Source organism: Thermobia domestica, chromosome 1 (assembly GCF_964235325.1).
Source record: "Thermobia domestica chromosome 1, izTheDome1.hap1.1, whole genome shotgun sequence".
Classification (NCBI taxonomy): Eukaryota; Metazoa; Arthropoda; class Insecta; order Zygentoma; family Lepismatidae; genus Thermobia; species Thermobia domestica.
Genome location: NC_137454.1, coordinates 233,601,323 through 233,627,213, shown reverse-complemented (window position 1 = coordinate 233,627,213; position 25,891 = coordinate 233,601,323). Strand labels below are relative to the sequence as shown.

At 35.9% G+C, this 25,891-nt stretch overlaps 1 protein-coding gene across 4 annotated transcripts in view; it reads left to right on the top strand.

Annotated features, from left to right (window-relative positions):
* LOC145694654 (tachykinin-like peptides receptor 99D) overlaps nucleotides 1-25,891 on the top strand; it is a 1,420,129-nt gene that overhangs the window by 512,734 nt on the left and 881,504 nt on the right. The window lies entirely within an intron of this gene.

The window sequence follows — 25,891 nt, the reverse complement described above, 5'->3', positions numbered from 1 at the left end:
GAGCTTGTCGTATGCTCGGTGGAAGATCATTCCATGCACGGATAGTCAGTATAAAGAACGAATTTGAGTAATATTTGGACGAGTGTACGCGAAGGCAAAGGAGTTTATTTACACCAGATATTGTATCGTGATCGTGATGAGCATTTAATATCCGCAATCGTTGAAATAAGTAAGAAGGCTGTTGAAAACACAAAGTCTCAAAGAGAAGTGTGAGTCGATGCAGATAATGTCTATCAGCAAGTTTCAGAAGGCCCAGCTGTTTGTAGTATGGAGTTAAATGGTTTGATCGTTTGAGATTATAAGCAAGGTAATTGACACCCGTCACATCTTTCCATAGTCCCCTATTTCTTAATCCATGTACTTCTCCAATTAACTTATAATGCCCGATAAGCAATGAAATTTTAAAGTTGTTCTCACAAATCAAACACAGTTGTTCTCACAATGATATTGATTATAGGCAATAACAGCAAAAGCGATTGATTGATTTTGCTTTATATTTGTATCCAGCACATGATGTTGACGTGAACTAATGTTTATGTAGAGTTCAAACCACGACGGGACCTGAATCTCTGTTCAACTGCACAAAACTTCATGCAAGATCACTTCGCGTGCTACGACATCCTTCCTCAATATGCTTACCAGAGAGCTGAATTTCAGAACCGTGTCTCAATTCTAGCATTAAAAAACAAAGGGAGTGGAGGGTGATGCCCCTTCAACTGGAAATGAACGTAAATATGGTCCTAATATTACTATATCATGCTAAAAATAGCCAATTTTTAATATTTATTCATAATTTATATTTAGTTTTATGGTAAAATTAGTTCATTTTGGATTTTATTATAAATAGCTGCTTTCCCTAGTGCACTACTGGATGGTGCTTTTTGTGGTGTAGGTTAATCACAATATTCTTTCGAATTATATATATAAAAAGTGTTTATATCTAAGACATTGTTTAGTTAGAAAACAAGCTGTGATATGCGCACATGGTCGAGTCGAAGAAATAAAGCTGCTTTCTGTAACACTCAAAATAGGAAATAAAAATGCTGCATATAAGACGGAAAGAGAGAAGTAAAGGTAGATGTTAAAGAACTATTAATAGATTTAATTGATACTTCTGATATAGAAAGTGAGAATAAAGTACGGACCAGACTTTGCCTTTTTATCTTAGTCAATAGAGGCCTCATCGCACTGGGATTCTAGCCCAGGATGATATGAGCCAGCACAATTTTGTTAGTGTTAAATCATCAACGTTGAGTCGTTCCTAATTAGACTGTATTTCCTGGTTTGAAAGAGCTAATGTGATTAATTTATAGCAGCATCTAAAAGTACTGAGTATTTAGTTTTTCTACATAAAATAATAAATAATAAAATTGATTACATAGAACTAAGTTCGAATATATTTCTGCATGTTCCGACGTCTAGAACGAGGTTGAGCAACAGTAGTACTATGTACTGTAAGAAAGCACGTAATGACATCCTGTATAAATCCTCTTTATGGAGAATGAGCTCTTACTATAAAAATATTGAAGAAAAGTGTGAAATGATAGACGTATTCAATTTGTCTGAAAAAGTGTTTAGGAATACAATTTGTAGTATGATGAGCTGACTTAATTAATGAAATAATAAAAATTTCTTTATGTTTCTTTCTATAAAAATAATGACATTTCACCATATATATATATATATATATATATATATATATATATATATATATATATAAACACTGTAAATGAGCAGAACGCCTGTTGTGTTGTTGTTACAATAAATATAAAGAGAAATAAATATTTAAAGAAAATTCAAAAAGAGTTAATCACGTTAATCACAAAACTAAGTATAAAATCTGAATACATTTTAGGAAGTGACTTCTTTTAGCGTGTTCTGATATTGTATTGAAAGAAAATCTAAGCATAATCGTTGAATCAAGATAATAATTTTCAGAAACAGAATTCTCCTTAATTTCTGTCTAATTGTGAGGAATATAGTTGGTGTAAAGTAGAGAAACAAGATGATTGTTTAAGAACGCAGGGAGACTATAATGTAAAACCATTTGCATGGATCCCACAGAAACCGAAAGTAATTCTATCCAAATTTCAAACCAATGTATTCAATATGATTAGGTGTTGTATGCCACGTTGTTGTTTGCCGCGACTCGATTTTTGTGTTGTTTGCCACAGTACGTTCTCTCTGAGCTATCTTATATCATAATCGTGAAGATTTATAGAAAATCAACTCATACGCTGAGGGTTGCCAGATGACTGTTATAACAATCAAATCCACTATATTTATGAACAGAATACATACAATACAGACTGTCCAAAAACACGATTACTGCTTCTATTCCGTAAACATAGTTCTATGTATTCATTAGAATTTTCTCTCCAATTCTCAAAATCTAAATTGTATCTGCATGTTAAATTTCGTATCAAGACGTTGTCCATTAGATAGTTTAGTGTATTTATGTTTTTGCTCGTTTGGCATTAGACAGGACTCGATCGCTTATTAATTTATGTTTTAATGAATTTGTGCAGGATAATTCTATTGAGATATATGCGGTGGCTCAGTGGTAGAGCATTTACGTCTGATACACTGGGTCCCTGGTTCGATCCCAACTCGCTCCAAGTGGACTTCATGATAGACAAACACCGTGTGCGCGGGTTTTCTCAGGTTTCTTCTGTTTTTTCCCACTTTATTCATTCCACCATTGCATTCTTTTTCATCACCGCCTCCTTTAGCGTAGCCGACATAAGCATGGGACATAAAACCGAAAGATACATTTCATTTTCTAATGAGAAATACACAAAGCTCACTTCGCACGAGCAGGAATCTAACTGGAGACCTCAAGTACCAGCGATGAATGCTTTACCACTGAGCCACGTCACAAAATGTTAACTATAACACGTCTTTCTCACCTTAACTATAGTTTGGTGAGCAACTTGGGAATTTTAAAATTTTTCTCTCCCTTTTTGAGAGCTGTTTTATGCTTTGATAGGGTCTCTTCTTCGTAGGCCTATATGACATCAGCTTCGAGATTCGTAAATATTAATAGTCGCGTAGCGTAAAAAAAAATGCAACAGGAGGTGCTATCAATTATATATCAATTATATCAATGAGAAAATACAATTACACAAATTTACTAATCTACTGTGATATTAATGATGTTTTGTGTTCATTTGCTTGAAGCTTAATGTTCTCTTTCAGCAGCGAGCCTAATGAGACCTCTCTCACCCCTAAGGCGAGAACACATACCACTTGATCCAGGGGATCACAAACAGCGCTGCCTGGCAACCATTCCTTTTTATCCAGATTTGTGTGAATCTTCACGATAATGAGATCTGATAAGATCAGAATGCAAATACTATGGCAATCGTGGCAAACAACACAAAAATCGAGTCGTGGCGAACTACACTGTTGGCAAACAACACGCCACCCTCAATATGGACCACTGCGTATCCTTTCTTTTTTGCTTTTTATGGACTGGTGGCGCGACTGGTGGAGCAACCAATGGACGGAGCACGTGGCGGTTTATTGAAGTATATAGAACATACACTAGGGCAACTGGTGGCGCCACCAAGAAATTGTCGAGCTCAGCAACTGCCCGGGCAACCATTTGTGGCGCGGGACACACTTGGGTCATTGTTCTAAACGTAGCGTATTACACTAGGCCACTGGTGTCGCCACCAGCAACAGGTTCAAAAGTTGTTTGATCATCGGCGCCACCAGCAACAGGTTCAAGAGTTGTTTGATCATCGGCGCTCGCTCTGTGACTCATCAGACCTCAATATATTGTCACCAGTAGTGTCATTTCAGATTTAGCTTGGAGGAGGCAAGACCCCTTGATGTAAGTAAAATTTCGCGTTTTTCACTGACTTACTACTATTCTATTGATAAAATCTATACAAATCTCAAACTCAGGGGGGGGGCAAATGCCCCTCCCTGCCCCTTCTAAATGACGCCACTGATTGTCACTCTGTGCGGTGTTTTGGATTCGCTAGAAAATGGCAATTGACAATGAAGGTGGTGGCGGAAATGCAATGAAGAAAAGCAGAGAAGAAGACAAAATACAGGAATTAAACAAACTGATAGCCCTTTGAAGTTGTAGTATCTGTTTCTAGGTACTGAAGTAGTGTCTTCATTATTCGATTAATAAGAACTATAAAGCTTTTTACTTCATTTTTCGTTTGTTTTTTGATTGTAGAGTAGGGTGGAGTGAAAAATTGAAGTTTGCACATCGGTATTCTAATAGTGCGGGATTGTTGCTCCTTAGTAAGTATTTTAAAAATCAATATTTATTTTTGTTGAAATCTAATATCTTTGGGTGCCACCAGCATGGTTAACCCTTTCCTTCCGCAAAATTTTCCAACATTTAGGTTGGCGAGCAAGGAGACTAGAGGAATGGTTGATATCCTGCCAAACAATTGTCTTAGAAACTTGAACTAAAAAGAATTGAAATGGAGAGTATGTGTATTTATTCTGCCAAAGCATTTTACAATACGTAGAGTAAAAATAATTCAAATTTTCGTGCTACAAAAACAAGAAGGGCTACAAATACTGGCAGAAGGGGTGGAATAATACGACGTTTAGAAGAGTCTGTTCAGAGACTTTTGCAATGATTGGTTTGTCTGCTGCACGTAAATGAGCTCCCTTATTAAGACATTTGCTAGAATCAATTGATGGTAAGACAACAGGTCCTCATGAATTTTCTGGACAGATTGGAAGATCATTATTAAATTGTGAAAACCAACCACTTGTGTAATAAGATGTAATTGAGAGCCATCTTTCAGCTTTCGAGAATTATAATGATCTCAGTGCGGATCAGAAATATTTGTATGAGATTTGCAGGGTTGTTTCAAATGGACATTTTCCTGATTCTTTGGCAAAACGCTATCCAGGAAACATTTCGCACGTCAGGTGGGTTCCTACAGCAAACAGAATTATTCGATTGTATGTAGCTACACCAAACCCGTCAGAAGAATTAAAAGTGCTCTCTCAGTATGCTGTAAAAGTGTATGCGCCAGTTTGGTTCTTCATAAAACAGAAACGTTTTTGCACAGATGGATCAAGATATTTCTTCAAAATAATACAGTTATCGCGCTTCCTTCCTGAAAGGTACAAGGCTGTCATTGATCCTGTACTTCAAAGAAATGGATGCTTTGCACATCCTGAAAACATTCTCTTCTCTATGATGACAGATGAGAAGAAACATATCAGAGAACTGGGGTTTCGACGAGTCCTTAAGGCAAAAACCTCGCAAATGCCTGGAATCAGAAATTACGACTTTCTATTACTCAATTTTGAAGTTGAAGACTACACAGAACTCATAAACTGGACAGATTTAGCTACAACTTGCCCCCCCCCCCCACACACACACTTATTATGGATCTCACTGCTGCGAATATTCATAGAGTCATTCAAGGTGATACCACAAATATTGAAATTCCGAATATTCCATGCCTTAGCCAAGCTGTAGAACGATGTGTAAAATTGGTGACAGAAGCATCGTCTTGTGTTTGTGGTGTAAGTGCACGAGATGGATACATAACTGCAAGACTCGAGAAGACGTATGCCTGTCTTCAACACAAAGTCAGAGTTTTCTACAGTGTAATGTATGTTGACATGTATCTCCACATATTATTTTGATAAGAAGTTTTCCTAGCTCATTTTCAAGAATAGAAAGTAATGCATTTTGCCATGTTTTCACATATTATTTATATATTAAGATTTCCTAGGTTATTTTCAAACTGAGATCAGAAATGTTCATGTCATTACATGACTTTTCTTATATTTGCAATTAATCTAAAAACTGTGTGAAGATGTCTATTGTAACATACACTACACACAAAAACCTAAGTCTTATGTTTGTACTGAGTGGTGTATTTTTGTCATCTTTTTTCACATATCATATTATAAAGCTTTCTTAGCTTATATTCAGACAAGAATGAAAAATCGCCTCACTAGCTTCTCTAATATTATTAATATACAGTATTTATCAACGATGCCTGTAGTTGAGTATATACGTAGGGTAATACAGACTACACATAAATCTAGTCCAATTTTACGTACAAGGTAGTGTTCTTTTTTGTTTGTTCACATATGTTTATAAAGATTTTCCAACTGATTTTCAAACTAGGATAAGAAACAAAAATGTTGATGTTATGAAACTTGTGTAATATTTGTAATAATTGTAAAGATGTTGTATTCGAATATAGCATATATGTAAGATACTTAGTTTCATTTTTCCATTCAAGTATAATGTAAAAAATATAAGTACGTTACAACTAACTTTACGAGCCCTCTATATCTATAACACTAAAAGGAACTGACTCAGAGGAGTGAGGTTTCTGTGATACATTATTGTTGTATAACAACTTTTCCGAACAGAAAAAAAAAATTATATGTTACAGGAAATTTTTATCTGAGATCTTGATTTTTCAGTTCACCTAGTAGCATTTGTTTGATTTTTTTTTAGATCTCTGCGTTAACACAGGAGGGTCAAGAAGAGCTAAAAGGTAAAGAAAAGGGTTATTTTAACCAAGAATTTCCCTTTTTCGCGATTTTCCCTCCTCAGGTCATGATGAAGACATACGAATGGTATCGTTTGAAAGGCTGTTCTATTCTAAAGGGAATGAGGTACAAAAATGACAATAGGATAAGTAGGGATGTCTCACTAAGTTTTTTTTTTTATCTAAGATCAGTCTCTTTTGCGGTAATCTGGGGCATTGTGAGGATCGTTGATAAATATTATTTCCTTCCTTACTATTCAAGATAAAAGCTTAAAATTTTGTACACACATTTAACACACATCTTTGTATTTTTAAAGGTGGTTTTCAGATGTCTGCGTTGAGACAGAGCAGTCCAGAGGGGCTCAAAATTTGAATTTTTTCCAGAGAAAAATCCCGATTTCTCTCAAAATTTCCCACCTCAGGGACATGATATGGAAACGTGAACACTACCGTCTAAAAAGTTGTTCTATTATAAAAAAGAGGTATGAACCATGATCCTTCGATAAATAGGGAAGATGCTATAACCGCTTAACTAAAAATGTATAATTTACCTTTAACAAGCCGGAATTTTAAAGGGATAGACAATAAAATGAACACTGATGATTTTATTTGTAATTTAAAAACTTTCTTCACCTTCTCTTTCTATCAAGAAGGCAAGGAAAAGCATGTTTTCACTCACTGAATACAATTTCTCATGAAAATATTAGTCTTGTTTTGGTTGCGCCACTGGTGGACGATACGCAAGAGTTTGGTGGTGACACCGGTTGCTCCACTGGTGGCGCAACCAGTGGCCTAATGTAATAGGGCCCTCACTGTTACATTCCCGGAGAAACATGGGAATTTTAGTACAATCAGTTACCTGATATATACTATTTAGTCAATATGTGGCAGGCTGAATCGAGCTATACATTGTTTATCATAACTACCCACATTTAATTAGAGCTCCGCGTATGACGTGTTGGATACAGAATTGCAGAAAATATTTATCGTTATACTCTGTATTGCGCCAGGGTAGACAATCATGGAAACATAGAACGTGTTATTATAAACTTAATCAGGCATCATTAATAGCGTGCGTCTTTGAATAGAACAACAGATTTCAGGAGAGCAAGGTTGCTGTGAAAGACGATGACGCCGGTCATAAACCACATAATCCACTGGAAATATGAAACATATGAGGAATTTAATTTGAGACGATCGTCCTGTTATTCTTCGTATTATTCAAATGTACGGAACTTGAATAACATGTGATCATCTACGAAAATTAAGTTTTAATGCAATATCATCCCTCATATATTGAAATACTAACACAAGGAAACGATAATAATATTTGTTCTCAAACTCTTAGAAGCGACCACAAATAATCTCATGCTCCTGTTGAAGATTATTGCCGAAGATTGAAGTTCGCACAACGAATACGACTTTCAAATGAATTGGAGAAGCACTGATCGAAGAGATTGCATTTTATACTTACAGAGAATATTATGTAATAATCATTAATGCAAATATAATGTTGATACCATGTACTGGCGCAAGAGGTAGAATACATCATGAACTTTTGCTTCAAGGACATATGATGAACGCATATTGCATTCAGGTTCTAAAACGTTTGTCCCTGAATTCGGCTCCATCGAACCGATCTGAGTAATTGTTTCACTTGGATGCTATAACAAGACCCAATACTCCACTACAGTATACAGCAATATCCGGCAAAATATATTCTTTCTCTTCACTATCCTCCACATTCGCTTGTTGTGTTGTCACGTGATTTCTATCTGTTTTTTTCATATGAAAATGCTTCTAAAAACAAAGTGATATCAAGATACCCCAACTACCTAAAAGGCTGTGGCAGAAGAGCTAAAAAACATTAGAGAATGAATGTTTCCTCCTCGTTTTCGAGACCTTTAGAAACGTTAGTTCCTATCTATAAATATCGGAGAGGAACTACCTTTGTAGAACTATGTATTTCAAGAGTTGAATATCATGTATTTTACAAGATGAGTCCTGGAACTTTTGTTTTCAGCCATTTGCGAGATAATTTCTTGAAAACTAGCCAGTGCATATTCTTAAATTTTGATATTTGAGATCATTATGTAAATACCTTGAAGTTTAATGTGAATATATGCGTCTTTTCTGTGCGATAACATCTACTGGATGAATTAAACTTTATCCCATTTCTACGAGGGTCATTTAACTCGAAGTGGCAACATAGTTGTGAAATGGAATGTACTGAATCACTCACCTCAAGAAGCTTACAGTCCTTCGATGTAGTCTCCGCCAGCCTGTTAAACCCTTCCAGATGCCTGGTAACCGTTGAATACCTGTTAAAGCCCTACTTTGTGAGAGGGTATTGACAGTGCGCCCTAAGGCACGAACAATGCTGGGGATGTTTCTGAAACGTCGCCCAACGCCGTAACAGAATCTGTACTGGATTGGCTGTATGGCATCTGGCATTGTCGTGTAGGAGAATTGGTCCAGACTCCATTAGGTGTGGACGTTTGCGCCGCAATGCCGGTCTCAAATGGTGACTGAGGTATGAAGCATAATATACAGCATTGACGGTAACGCCCGGTGGAAGCTGATGTGACAGGATAATGCCTTCGAAGTCATATGACATTATCATTATCACCTTCACGTTTGCTGGCTCTTGTCTAAGCTTTTCCGGTCGTGAAGATTCTGGGTGCTCCATTCACTCGACTGACGTTCGTAGGATCTTCCCCACGTTTCGTCACTTGCAATAAAGCGGTGCAAGAAGTCATCACCTTCCTCATTGTAACGTTGAAGGTGTAAGCGCACACATTCCCACCTATGCCACTTTTGAACCTCGGTCAGAACATGGGATACCCATCTGGCTGCAATTTTCCGCATGCCAAGATCTTGTGTAAGCATGCGGAACACTGATCCGGAAGAAATGTTCAGCTCCTGCGCCAATTCACTACAGGTCCAGCGCCGATCACCGTCAAGCAGTATCCGTAGTCTTGCAAAATGAATTTCGTCCGTAGGCGTTCGCATATGCCCTCCACCGTACATTTTTTCTGTTGACTGTCGTCATGCCTGAAATGCTGCAACCCATCTCGCCACTGTCAGATACGGTAGAGCAGCTTCACCACAGGTGTATACTAATCCTCTATGAATCGTCCTAGCATTTCGCCCTCATGCCACCTGGAATTACATAAACACACGCCGTTGTGCACGCGTGAATATTGCGTTAAGGCGGTATTCACACAACAATCACTTTAACAATATCTACTCGCCACACACACCGTAATATGGGACCGCAGCAACGTTGAACTGACTCGTACACATCCATAGAACACATTACTTCGTCATTTTCCTCCTCCCCACACGACACTTCAATCGTAGGAGTATTGCCAGTTCCAGTTAAATGACCTTCGTACTTTGGGAATTTGTAATTGATACTGCCAATTATCTTGCTTAAATCCTTTCAGCGGGACAATAAAATAAAAGGCTGAGGAAGATGTGTGAAGAGTTATTTCTCTCTGTTTGATTCTTTTGACTTGAACTTTCTTAAAATGAGGTCAATTTAACATTGAGTACAAGAAACCAACAAGCAAATATATACCCGAAACATAATCCTCTAGCCATTGTTAAGTATCCGTACATAGAACGAACCCATTCTGATGCTTCAGTTAGTACATGGTGGAGATTTTCTTTACAGTAAGTAAAGCTTTAACTTTACGTGGCATTGTATCCAAGAAGTCGTGGAAGACACTCTGTGATATGTGATCAATTCGTCACAGGGGCCTCTAATAACTGTAGTTTGTTTGAGGGATTGTGTGGTCGTTTTTTGTGCAATTTAGTTGTAGGAGGTATCAAATATTTTCTGAGAAATTTATATGCAAGGATGTCTGGCCTACGGCTTAGTTCATTTTATCTATTTCAGCAGGTCGTCGTCATTGGCTTATAGCAATTGCATCGTCAACCATGAACTGCGTGACGTCCCGCGAAGTTCACTTCTTCCCAAGAAGAATAGTAATCTATCTTACAATGTCTCGCGTTCACCTGTCTATTGTAAGAAATGAGATTACTAGAATCAGTTTTCAAAATTACGCCCCGTACCATGATACGCCATCTTTTTCACTGCAGGATGGTTAACCATTCCACTGCTGCAAGGATCACCGCAGAATTCAATGCCATCATTGTGGCCTTCGTCACGTAGAAAACAAGAGTAGGTGCTAGGAAGCCTACTTTTATGACATACAGTATAGGCCTACGTAGTTTCTCAATCTTCATCATGTCCCGTCACCAATACGAGTTAGAAAGAAGTATAATGCATCAAATTTTATGCTTTGTGGTTATTATCTACATACGTCAGCATTGAGAACATTAAATTGTGCTGTATTTTGATGTGGTTATCCCAAGAATTGGCAAACTAGTCTTTCATTGGAGGGCGCAACATGGATCCTAAAATTTTGCGGCTTGTTGCATATTTTGGTGACCCATTTCCCCGGATCATTAGCGGCTTTGTAACCAGAGGATTCTTTTTGTTGACTCGTGGATACGTTCTTGCAATATGCTAATTCCGGTCTACGGTTCATGTGATGAGTGAACTCCGGTCTCAATATCATTGTTATATTTTGAAAACTGGATCCTTGCACTCCGGAAGACCGAATTTTTTATGTGTAGCTCGATCATTACCTTGCGTATGTTTTTCTTGCCCATTTAAACTGCATAATTGTTAAAACTACAAAAATTTCTTGTGAGTGCTGCTGCAGATAGTTAACTAAAAACTTCCCATATAACATTAGGCTTGCTAGATAGGCCTAACTACACATAACATTCTTATATATAAATAAGTTATATATCTATACCGCAACCAAATCATTATCAAAATTTACCACTAGACATGTACTTTAATACCAAATACGATTTTCACAGAAAATGCCGTCAATATAATTTAGTCATAATAAATATCATAAAATTTAAGCAATATAAACGAATATCTAATATAATCCTGCAAAATAATTGTGTTCAGCATAATCCATATTGAACACAATTATTTTTTCTTTTAATCCAAGTTCTCATATTGTCATGATCCAGTACTTTTTAATGCAATTAACACCAGCTTCCTAATTTCCCAACATTAATAATTATATATTGACAACTATTAACAATACAAGTAAAACAACGCTTACTATGCACCGACTTCTTCTACACTCTCGCTAGCCAATTATTCGACCTCACGTAAACTCCGTCAGCTCCTTATAACCACGTCGGAGTGCCGTGGTACCTCTTGTTTTAGTGCATAGTCAAACCTTACACGTTTCTTGAAGCAACTTAGACATAGAAAACATAGTATCCCTTTTCAAGATAATAGTAAATTTGATGTTAATTTACGTTAGTACAAGCTTAAAAGCATAATTTAATATTTTCACATAGTTCAAGACACATTTCAATACGATCTGAATTGAAATCTTTAATGATAACAGTTTGAACATGTTCAACATTTTGAGTGGCATGACTGTGTCCTGTTACCTTTAAGTATTCCAAAGTAAAAGATGTGGATGAGTCAAGTCTATCCAGCAAATTATCCATCCAATTTCTTTCAGATCACCCATCTACATACCAGAGAAGCATTCATCCAGATATGGGGGCACTTGCTTTGAACAATGACCAGTATACATCCTGTTGCTACCATACTTAATCAAACTCGTGTCTTTGCAGTATCACGTAATCTACATTTGATTCAGGGAATTAAAAGTATGCTTCTATCAGAAAAGTGAAATGCTCGATAAGTCCATCAAAATTCATAACACCAGAGATGTTGATGTATTTAATTGTTTGACTAGGATTTACCCAAATAGACCATTATGCTGATTAACACTTTCGCTGTCATAAAATTTAGCCTTATCAGTTCATATCACGAGTTTGACAAAACTAAAGTTGTTATTTAACTTACAAAATTTACTTTTGAGTGACGTTGAGTCAAGTATCAGAATTGTTCTTCTTTAAAATATACGTTACTCTTGGATGGTTCTAACAATCACCGTTGAGACTCGAATTTTCTAAAGCTAATTTCCATGCTCCTTTCTAACAAGTAACACTTCCCAAGTGTAACACTCCGATTTTGATAAAATTTGGCAGGTAGATACTACACATTAAATAAACGAATACGTGTTTTTTATTTTCTGCGGAAGCACGGTTTTAGGGTGTAAGAGCCCCCACCTAAAACTTTGAAAGTTCACAACCGAAAGGCAAAAACAAATAGACCAAACTGAACGAAATTGTACAGAGATATTGTAGACATAACATGAGATAATACATGTTTCATATTTTTCTTAAAAAAAAAAACGGTTAGGTTTGACACGGATCCCTCCAAACCTTTGATCACGAAATATCAAAAGTGATAATAACAGTATGACAGATGTGTATAAAGAACATGAAGAATTGGAACGAAACTTTGTGTAGGGACAATAAGCAAAAAATAAACGAATACGGGTTTCTTATTTTCTGTGGAAGAACGGTTTTAGGGGGCAAAAGCCCCATCTAAAATTTTGAAAGTTGACGCCCCATAGGCAAGAAGATGTGGACCGAAGTGAATGGAATTGTGTATAAATATTGTAGACGTAAAATGAGGGAATACGGGTTTCGTATTTTCATGAATAAAACAGTTGGGTGAGGCATGGACCCCTCCAAACCTTTGATCATGAAATATCAATAGTGCTAATAACAGTACGTCAGAAGTACCGATTTATTTCCTGTTTACTGTTGATGTGCCAAATTTGAAGCAAATCGGATGGGGACACTTGAGAACATTAAATGCCTTATTTTACATATATAACATCTACACATGATTTCATTTGCTTTGATCCACTCCTTCCTGCGCTATTACGGAAATATTTACTTGTTTCCGAGGGGGCCTAAGCCCCAACACTGTTTTTCTGCACGAATTAAAACACATTTCGTTTATTGTTTTGAAAATTGTCCCTATACGAAGTTTCATTCCAATTCTTCATGTTCTTTAGGCACTTCTGATATACTGTTATTAGCACTTGTGATATTTCATTATCAAAGGTTTGGAGGGGTCTGCGCCTCACCCAAACTTTTTTTTTTTTTTTTTAAGAAAAAAAAGAAACCCGTTTTACCTCATTTTATGTCTGCAATATCTGTGCACAGTTTCATTTACTTTGACCTACTTCTTCTTGCCTTTCGGGCGTCAAATTACAAAATTATGCATGGGGGCTTTTACCCCCTAAAACTATTTTTCCGCAGGAAATAAAAAACAGGTATTCGTTTCTTTCAAGTGTAGTATCTGCTTGCCAAATTTTATCAAAATGGGATTGTTACACTTGGTAAGTGTTATTTGTAAGACAAACTTTAATTCCTTTCGTTTGAACTCACTGGTTTTTATCTAATTTTTCAATGTAAAATTACTTCTGATTGCACGAAAGAACTTGATTATTGATAAAATGTTCCGTTTAGGTGCTACAGTTCTGTATTTCTTCAACATTATTAATTCAACTTTTGACAGGTTATTGACAATGGAAAAATAAATATATATATATATATTTAATAGGTTTCCCGAAACATACGACTTTGCCATTCTATATAGGTCCCACTTCTTTAACGATGTAAGGGGTCATCCAGATATTATGTAATGCTATTTTTGACTAATTTTTACCCTCTCCCTACCCCTTGCAACACTTCGTAACGCAAAGTCGATTCCCTCCCCTTTTCTTACGTATCACTTTTTGATTTTTTCTTTTTTCACCAATTTTGCTTATTTTTAGGGGTTATTACAATAAAAAACAGTTCTACCAGTAAATATAGTTTATTACTCAATGCTTGTATTCTGAATACATTTCTAGTGTTTTTTCCCAACAAATCAAAATATTAGAAAATGGTAGTACCGTAATAATATTTTAATCCCATAAGGTTGTTTAATTAACCAGTCTTAATTCATCGTAACTGCATACTGTCTTTTTCCCCAAGGAAATTGCACCCATTCTTTTAGGTCACTGATGATTGGCAAGGAGGAAATACTACTGGAAGGTGCAGGTAAAACAGATCTAAAGAACTGACATCGATTTCTCTTTCCCTGATAAGGGATGCTTCGTGTATTTGAAGTTCGTCGACGATGCAAAGAAGTTCACTTTCTCCTCGACCACAAATTCGAAGTGACTGCCCACGTGAAAGAACAGAGACATATCGTTTGTGAACAAGCTTTTAAGAATTTTCTTTGGACTTCAGCTTATCCCTTTCTAATTTATTCTTATCCTAAATCAGTGCCAGAATACGAATAAACTCGATTTCTTCAGAAATATTCAAATCCAAAAATGAAAATATCAGTACGAGGTGAATATCCGACAAATTGGTTTTTAGTATCCTATTTTGCTATGCAAATCGTGGATCTTTCCGTCGCTGAAAATATTATTTCACAAAAAAGTGTTCCTTCTATTTCATATACGAAACTCCTTAGAATAATGGATTGGGTAATGATTCAAATCAAAAGTTTTAAATAATATTCTAAGAAATAGCGATACGAGTGGGAACGTGGGGACATTTTCAAGTGGTGATTACGATCACTAACAACTAACTCCAGAAAAGCATGTGCCGTAAGTGCAATGCTGCGATAGTCACAAAATGGAGTTTTAGTATACACATCGGCTTCGTCAGCAGTCATGCTGATGTCTAGTAGCGTCTTCGAATTATTTCTGCTTGATTCAATTTATATAGGCTATATGCTCGCAATTTCCCAAAACAATACAAATATATTTATTTATCAGAAAAAAAAAGAATTGTATAAAATTATCTATTAAAAGGTTACATATAAACCTCAGAATAAAAATAAAAATGACAGCAAAAAAAAAAAGCGTTACGTAACGAAAACGTAAACCCCTTCCTCCCCATTGTCACACTTCGTAACGCAAAGCGGAACCCCCTTCCCCCTTAAAGCGTTACGTAATATATGGACGACCCCTAAGTTATTTTTTTTACACAATAACAAAGTCCGAAAAAGAAACAAAAGGTAATAAATTCATTATTTCAAAAGTTGTATACTGATAGAAGGTGCTCTCTTAATTCCTTCTCATCCTTCAAATAAACAAAACGTTTTTCAGTAAAGGAAAACCATAGTTGTCGCAGAATAATCGGAGAACATGTAACATGATTAGGGATGCCATTCTTTCGGGAATTTCAAAGACAGCTGAGCTTTTGTACATCCAGAGTTACAACGTGTAAAAAACTAAACCCTGTTCCATTAAATAAATATTTGTTTTTCTACTCTCTGACCAAATAACACTTAAAACCCCATCTTCTCAAACACAAAATTTAATTCCCATAAGCAAAACCTAATGTTATTGTGGATGACAGGCATAAAGCAACGAGGTAAGTACAGATAAAATGTTTGTTTTCTTTTTTACAAAGCAGTACGTGAAGAGAAAGTCAAGGTATAGAATTTGTTGTAATGTTTAAATGGTGGAAGCCTACAACGTTGTACAACTATTCTCCAAAGAAGTATTTTTATGATTTTAAATTGGTTTATTCTGGAAGGTCACACAGATACGTGCGCGATAAAATATTGATTAAAACTAAGACTTAAATAGTAAGTAAAGATAATCACTTTGTTTTCTTCACGCACAATTAGTGTCCCTTCTTTTTGCATGTCAAGTCCTAAAATTGAATTTGGATGTCTAGTTGATAATCATGCCTGTTGTGTTGTGTGGTTGTGAAACATTCGCTTACTCTGAGGGAAGAACGCAAACTGAAAGTATTTGAGAATAAAATCCTGAGATGAATATTTGGACCCAAGAGGAACAGAAATGGGGAATGAAGTAAACTTCATAATGAAAAATGCATAATTTATACGGTTTACAAAATATTGTTAGTGCGGCTGAGGTGGAAGCTCATGTAGCCAGAATGGAAGAGAGTAGAAACGCTTTCAAAGTTTCGACTGGAAATCCAATCGCGAAGCGTCCATAAGGAAGACCTAGGCGTAGATGGGAGGAGAATATTAAGATGGATCTTGCGGAAATAGGAATACAAAGTAGGAACTGAATTCAATTGCCTAAGGACAGAAGTCAGTGGAGAGGTTTTGTGAACGCGGCATTGAACCTTTGGGTTCCGTAGGCCATAGAATTAGTTAGTTGATAAGTTACCCAGCGTAATATACAAGTATTACTGTTGATAAAATTTCCACTGCTATTTTTTTATCTTTCATATTATTCTATGCATGAATATAGATATTGGAGAACCATTGCGGAGATACGAAAAATATCAATAAAATTGCTACCCTGTACTGCTTAAAATGACATGTTTGTGGAAAACTTGAAAAACGAATATTTGTTTTCATTATTTCTATAACATTACAGCAATCATTACAAAATTACTGAATATTGTAATACATAATTTATAAGCAATGTTGCAAACTTCATCAGTGCTTGCCATATCTCTGAGACGGTTTGAGGTATCAAATTATTGTAAACAGCATTTTGATCTGCACATCTCTTGTAAACCCCTCATGCGATTGTACGTTACTTGTCTATACATTTATTTGGAATATAAACTTTTCTAGAAAAAGTTAAATTTTGAATTTCGTGTAAATTTTTTACTGTTATATAATACGTAACACTCTGATCTAGCATCATTTGAAAAAAGACAACTTTGTTTATTTGATAGCACAGTTAATCTGAATACAAAATTTTAATATTCTTTTCGTCTATTAATTTCAAAGTTTAATGAATGTTTCAAGATCCGTTTAGTTGGCATCAAAAATAATATTGAGAAACAGCCAGAAATATCATACACTTGCAGAAAGAAATCCGCATAGTTCTAGTTTGAACATGCAATACATATGTAAGTACATCAGTTATTTGACTGTTCGACCTGGAAATACTAAGTTACTTATGAGATTGGTAATTGCACTTGAAGATAGCTTATTTGGTATATTCGCTTATTATACTATAATAGTTTCTCCATGAAGAAACTTGGATTATCTATTCAAGTTATCGTTATTTGGGATAAAACATTGCAAATATCTTATGTTGAAACTTTATATATGGCCACTACCAATTACAACTTCGAACGAGGTCATACTAGGTTGGGGCGAATTAAATATCCATTGATGGGAAACTCACCTCAGCAACACAACACACGGATAGATTAAAATTATCTGCCCAACGTTACAAACTCTGTATACCTCCAGCAAACAGGCTGGGGTAACCAGTCCGGAAATAATAAATTGTTCAATAAGATTGTATGAAAAAGCACAATGTAGAACACACAATTGCCCAGCAATTTCTCTTTACGAGTTCAAAGAGTATCATTCTGAACAGTGAGCTATTAAAACACGAACAGTGCGTTTGGGTCAGGAATTGCAAATTAAGGCAGTATTGGTCGTTGCTTTGTCTAATTTCTTTCCGTTGGCAGCAAAATAAGCCTTGTGGTCACTGACTAAAATCATGTTTGAATGAGCTCTTCTGGAACACCATTTAAGCGGCTTTCAGAATAGTTTTCCTGCCGTTGCAGGATAACTATACTGTCGTTCGATGGTTCCGGGCAATCACTAAAGGAAAAACGTTGGACTCATGAATGCTACATGAGTTGATATTGTTGAACAAGAATCGTCGTCTGGAGATCTCGATGTAATGAATAACTGTGAAAGTTTCCTCTATCTGACTGTCACTTCCTAGCAAAAGTGGATCTACTATGACAATCGTAAACGGCTAGAACAAGGATGGATCATGTTCAAAGTTCACTACACTTTCCTAAACCACTTCTTCACCCAAATAAGGTATTGTTAATTGGATGTTGATATCTATGCTAGTGTTGATCCATCGTGTCTTTCTCAGACGAAATGAAAAAACTCAATTCAAATCAGAGCAGGGCTGAACTTCATGAAACGCACCACACCTATGACCACAAATATCCATCTGTAGTTAGCAAACATAATCACTCACATTTTGCACAAGGAACGGCTCTCTATGAATTAGAGTATAAAACTCTTCCTCGCCCATTGCATTTTCCCAATATCCCTCCCGTCGCAATATCCCTCCGAGAAACTATCACACATATTCTGGCACTTCTATCAGTTCTGAGGGAGGAAGACTTTCCTGATTATTGAGTGGTGCTGTGTGCGGTTAAGGACTTATTCACATGTCAGACAGCAGACTTCTTTCACCATGGAATCCAACCGTTGGCTGAGTGATGGCAAAAGAGGGGGGGTTGCAGAGGGCGACAATTTTGATGAACCAAGTACTGTAGTTTTAGATTTTTTTTTATTTTGTTCTTTGAAAATGACGCACCTGGGACAAAATTTCGTTCGCATCATCTTAATACTTTCAACGGACTGATTAAACCAATTTTCCGTATTTTCTAAATAACTTTCAGAGTTTGATGCACTGAACAAATGGTATAGCAATCATTTCTAAAGTGATGACCCGTGTTCAATCCCAGACCTTTTGAGTTTGTAGTAGACACATGGTAGTTTGTGAATTTTCCCAAGATTCTCATTTCATTCACACATTTTCATTTCACCATTTTGTTCATGACAGTTTACTTTCATTAATCATCCATCTGCTTGTGCCTAATTCTATAACCACGAAACTTTACATTAATTGATTTCATTTAAGTGTCACAGTTTGACAGCATTCATGGCCTATTCGACCGTTTTTCATTGCCTCCCATTTCAAACCATCTGAAATGTTTCGTCCTATTATAATATTCAAAGTACATCTGCGATTATATAGTAATAGAGATGACCAAAAAATATTATTTACTTAAATATTTATTACTTATGACTTGATTTACACTTTATATAATCATCCAATGAACATGCATTTTGAAAAAAAAAATGTACTTCGTCAGGAAATTTTGTAACACACTTTGAAATTTTTGTGATCTTTTAAACCTTGTCATATTTCTTTGAATATTTCGTTTAAACCAGATTTTTATTAGTGCAGTGGTTCTCAGTATTATCAATGATTCTATTTCAGTCTTTCGTTGCAATTACTGTCTCCTTGTTTCATGCCTATATAAGATCTAACTTCACTTTGAGACTAACTTCTTCCACTGTTTTGTAGTCTGTAATAGCTTCATCGTTTCAATAAAGCATTTCAGCGAGTAACTTATGGTTCCTTGAGAGTAAAAATATATAAATGGAACTTTCTCTTTGTCTATTGGAGCAGAAGCTCATTCAGTTGAGTACTTGGCAATTTCTTCAAGTACATACTCAAAGTTTTCGTCTCCGTCAAAATTATTTCAAATACTTTAAGTGGTGCTTGTCTTCTGCTTGGTCGTTCACTTCAACGAAACATCCATCTATTTATTTTTTCTTTGAAGATTTTCTGCTAGGTCCCTTGAGTACTCGTTTCTTCATTCCTTAGCAAGATACTGAATGGATACGTGGTATGTATCCATGTTATATATTCTCATGTTATTAAGTCTAAAGAAAGAGAGATTAAGTAGAGATTTGCAATGTAGAAACAACGTAATTTGCTGTGAGTTTCACACATTGTACTCAAACTGATCTAATGTATACATTAAAACTTATTTTATCTCACACTCTCTTTTGTAAAATCTGCCAACTCCATGCTGACCTTATTCTCATTTGTTGATACGTTGTCTCTGATTGGGTGTCCGGTGAAGATGAATTTCAGTAGTAGTCGAGATGTCACGAAAACTGTAAGTCTCGTTTCATGTAGCCTTGGTGTAAAACAAGGAACGTTAAATTCCTATTACTCACTCTGGGTGGCGTCTCTGGTAGTTCTAGTACTACACATAAGCTTACAGCGCGAAACCTCATGTTCGTTTTTAGATAGAAATGTAGATGCACTGTATATTTTTGGATCGAAAGATCCAATATATTTCAATCAAATATTTTCTTGTAGGCCTTATATCTGGAGAGCTACATATAGTTTAGCCGAACACAAACTATCAGTTAACTCAGTATGATGTGCTCATTCCGTAGAAAATACGAAAACTCGATTTAGGGGTCGTTTAAACATTTTGTACCCCTGATTCAATAACTAATTATTGACCAAGATCGCAATCTTCTGATCCATTTTTGATTTTCCTAAAATTCTTGGCAACTATCGTCTTTAACCTATACAGTATTATCTTTCAATACTCATAATCCTTTTTATTATATTTTTACGTCTTTCAGGCTGAAAACCTTGGTGTCTAAAGCACACTTCTTCAGTATTGTGGTTCTCCTACAAATGTACTCGGGTAAACATATTTCTCAGGCAACTAACCAGAGTATGCTATAAACCAGCGTTTCCCAACCTTTTGTAATTTGCGGCACACTACGGGTGTTATTTGGATTCTCGTGGCACACTTATAAGTATTATCATTTGTAAATATAAAACACAGTGGTATTTTTCTGTGATTATTGATCTCCTTCTCACAGAGAAGAAAGCTCAATCACTGATTTCCCCCCGTGGTAAATCATTATGCTTATTTTCATTCTAATTTTAAAACAGAAAACAATTTCAATGAAATATTGGACTCAGGTATTTAAAAATACGCTTTCTTTTTAAAAACTGTATCCAACTTTGCTAAGAAGGAAGATCACTAAATAACGAACGAACAAACAAATATCTTTTGCTTTTAAAACACAAATAGGTAATTCGTCGAAAGAATTGCATGGTATTTTAAATTTTCGAGTTACGAAATAGTCTGCAACAATAAAAGAAGCAATAATGGTCATAACAATGAAAACAAATATGTCTACTCTTTTAAACATTAGAAATGTACAGAACAGTAACCCGGTATGAAACTTAGAATTGTAGATTCATTGTAGAGGTTCATAGTAATGTGAAATACAAATATACATTTTTTCCTACGTTTTGAAATTTGATTGCTATAAAATTAATAATTTTATTTCGATACCTCGCGGCACACCAGCGTCCCATTCACGGCACACCAGTGTGCCGCAGCACACCGGTTGGGAAACGCTACTATAAACAAAACAACGGAGTGACGTCAGTGTTTCCATTTCGATATTTACGATTTGAATAGTTCGAGTGAGGTTGACTGTTCAAACAGGCAAACAACAGTAAATTCGGACCGGTCGCGTAACATAGAGTAAAATATATGGAACAAGCAGTAAATCCCAAGTTACTTCAAGTCCCCTTGGGAGGATTATATTTTTTATATATAGACGAAAGAAATAGTATTAGATTCTAAATATGTCGAAAATCATTAAAGGGTTGCCGAAAGAAGTTTTAACGATAAAGACCATTGTTTAACTAATCATGACAGTGACCGTAAGTTTAAAGGAGAATAGGGTGTCCAGGTTGCTGTAGAAATGAAAAACAAAATGTTAACAAGTTCAACTAACAACTGTTAGTATTAATACAAATCGTAGCTATTGTTTGAAAATTCTTCGGATAGTTGAAGAATAAACAGTACATCATAATACATTACAAAAATTTCGAATTTATTTTCAATATATAGAACTGTGTTCCTCAAAGGTTAGTTAGTAGACTACTGGTGATCCACATAAGTAGATATTCTTTATTTTCTCGTTTTTTTAAAAAGTATCATCGTACCAAGCGAATAGTTGCAGTAACACAGGCGGTAAATTGGCCCGGGTTCGATTCCGGTGGGGACAGGATTTTTTCTCACCCTACACTGAGAAAAATGATTGGGTTGAAACGTGGGTTGTTTGGGAACGATAGGTGATCACCTGCAACCCAACTACATTAACCATTGGGTCAAGAAAATTACTATATGTCACTATAGATCATTTTAAACCTACACTTGGGTGATACCCATAGGCGCCAACTTTGGGGTGCAGGACACTTTTGATCCTTCCAATATTTTAAGGTGGGAGCTCCCTCGTGGCTAAGCGGTTAGCGTACGCGCCTTTGGCGTGGGAGACCCGGGTTCAATTCCCGGCGGGAGCTCATGTGGTTCGGATTCCACGTTAATCAGTAGGTCCACGTCTCATATAGCCTCGCTGCTGAACGGGACGCTAAACAAAAATCACCTCACCTATTTTAAGGTGGGGTCCTCGCCCCATCAATATAATCCAGTCGAGAAAGAATTAGCAAAGGGAAGCAATAATTTCTAATGTAAACCTCGCCGTGCCTTTAATTCAATATTAGGAACAGCCTTCTTATTCAGTAGAAAATGCCGTTTTCAATACAGAGTTTTTAAATAGAGCACTAAAGCTTCAACCAACACTTTGGCAACACTGATATGAAAAGTAAAGATGAGTGTGGTGCGCAAAGTTGCAGTGAAGTTCTCAAATTTTAAACTTGAATTAGTTTTAATGCCTTTATGCGAATTTGACTTAGGTCATGAATTTCGCAGCGGAGTAGCGGACCGAGATCTGGGACAGGGAAGGGGCCTTCGTCAAGCATTTGATAGAAAACAGTTGAATATGATTTATTTATTCATTGTATGGGACCCCCCAATATTTTCTTCAAGTCGGCTCTTATGGTCATACCCGGTTAACGGAAAGTGTCATGATGGGTGAAACATAGTCTAAAGGAAGCTTATTTACGTGAACAATTTAGTACTACAAAACTTACAACATATATTTGTTATTTACTGTTTATTTAGTCGAAATTATACAGAGTTATATGTTGAAAGAGTACTATTACTATAGCAACGTTAGCTCCGGTCCAAGAGGAAGGCTACAGACGAAGAAAATAGCAACGAAAAGAAAAAAAAAACATTACGTCGAAGCCACAATGCATGAACAGCAGGGTTGTCATCTTTATTCCTGCCATTCGTGTGTCCTAGCACATAAGAATACCAGATGGCACGACTGTTACTCATGTAACTGTCAGATTATTCACAAGTTTAAAAAAACTACTATTGTGACCAATTACAGAAAACATAGAACGTTATTTGTTACTTGGCATAAATGCCAAATATACTGCGAAAAGGTTTGAAATAACTACTTACTGGCTATCAGCATTGCAAATTACTCAAAGCTAGTAAATAATTATATCTGGTATGCTCGGAAGGCGATGTCGCTCGTGTTGTACCTGCTTAATTGTTGTTTGTTATCCTTCAGTCACCTCACTGTATGTGTCTGTAACCAATAAATAAATGACACCTCTTAGACCATCCACCTTCAAATGCATCTAACCTTTATATATATGAAGCACTTACCCAAAGAAGGGGAAAACCCTTGAAACGAGAAGACGGACAAAAATATCGCTCGTGTGGAATAAAAACTCGAGTATACGCTTAAGAGCCTGCCTTACTAAAAATAATACGAAATTTACCATTTTTCTTTTGCTTGTTTATTCATCAGTAAAAGGAGATAATGACATGCAAGTCACCACAATCATAGATAATGCTATTGTACAACAGAAAATATGAACCTGAAGAATGTTCAGTGTTGCCATCCATAGAAATTACAGTGTTGCCAGAAAAACAATTTCCCTAAAATCTAAGTTAAGACAGCGAGTAGAGGAATGAACTCAACTGCATTTGATTACGTATCATGTTGTTTTGGTTTATTGTGAACTACTTTTTAATTAACATTATTATTTAGTTTTAATAACTGTAAATTAAAATTATTTTCTTTATTACAAACTAAATACAACTATTATTTAAAAAGTAGTTCACAGGAAACCAAAACAATACGATACGTAACCAAATGCAGTTGAGTTTGTTCCTCTACTCGCTGTCTTAACTTAGATTTTAGGGAAATTGTTTTTCTGGCAACACTGTAATTTCTATGGATGGCAACACTGAACATTCTTCAGGTTCATATTTTCTGTTGTAGAATAACATTATCTATGATTGTGGTAAGTTGCATTTTGTTATCTCCTTTCACTTATGAATAAACAAGCAAAAGAAAAATAGTAAATTTTGTGTTATTTTTAGTAAGGCAGGCTCTTAAGAGGTAGTCATTTAGTGTGGGGTCAACTTTGTAACCAGCTGATAGTTTAACCACATGTTGTGTTAAGTCCTGTAGCGGTGAATGTGCCCTTGACTTTTAACCCATTATTTCGTCATGTATTAACTGTTCCGTGGTCTCTTTTACCTCATTGTTGGGTTATTTGCACTCCCTCCCTTCTCCAAGCGACCCCACAATGTAGTAATTTCTTTACCCACGCTTGTTCACTTTTCATTACACGTTTGGTCAAACGCATTACCAGGTTAATGGAATTTACACTTTGTTGGGTCAATTTGTACACTAAGTTGGTTTAAACGTATTAACCGGCTATGCGATTTTACACAAATTGGGGCGTTGGGTTGGACCCCTACATTTAACTATTCATTGAGTTGCATTTATTTAAACCAAATTTAACTAAACGTTTTGACCCTATTTGGGTCGGAGCAGTTTTAGCCACCTGGTTGTGTTAAACTATGCACCAATAGGGTCAATTTCAACCCAATCATTTTTCTCAGTGTACTCTCGCAGCTTGCCTCAATGTTCAAAGGCAACTGAAGCATGGTTTTCACCATATCATTTCCACTATGTACCGAAGCTAAGAAAATATGTAAATATTTATCTTCACATAGCTCATGAGTCCATTTGACCTATCCCGTATAGAGCTGCCCTTTACTGTTTTACAAGACCAACTAAGGAAGGAGTCTGTACACACTGATAAAATTTCCAGAATATTTGTCGTGACAAAGTTGAATATGATTCTAGAATATTTCTTTCTGGGAAGGAGAATACAAACTTCGGGAGTAATATGGATGGATTTAAATTATATGCATTGGTTATTTTGGAGCTCAGTATCTTTTTCGGCACCGAAGTTATGTGAGGTACGGAAATGAAATGAAATCTTTGTTTTATGTCCCACGCATACGCTGGCTAGACTAAACGACAAGGTGATGATGAGAAATGGATGAAAATGGTGGAATGAAGAAAGTGGAAGGAAACAGGAAAACCCTGAGAAAGCCCATGCACCGTACACTGAGAAATATGTACGTGGCATTGTTAAAAAGGTAGGTTACTTGCGTAACTCCTGTAATTTTTAACTTAACGTACATCAGACGAATAACTGAAAACGCATGTTTTGTAATACTTTTCGTATAAGTACTTTCTGTATGAAGGGCTGTGCATACGTAGCATATGGATAACGTATATTCCATACTGATTTCTGTAGTATGCAAGAGGATTCCGTATATTTGCACAATATACCGCTGACCGGAGAACGAATTTTTCTCTGTGATTGAACCTGTACACCAAAGACACACAGACACACGCGCTAATCATTGGAACAGCAGAAAAGGATATTATTATTATTATTATTATTATTATTATTATTATTATTATTATTATTATTATTATTATTATTATTATTATAACTGTTATTTTCTTGTCTTACCTTGTTTATTAAGGTTTTGCAATACAGGGTGCCTATTACGTAATATTTCAATTGTTTGTTTATACGACGAAATGCAAGGAATTATGAACGTGCGTATTATGTATGTAATAGTTCATAATGTTA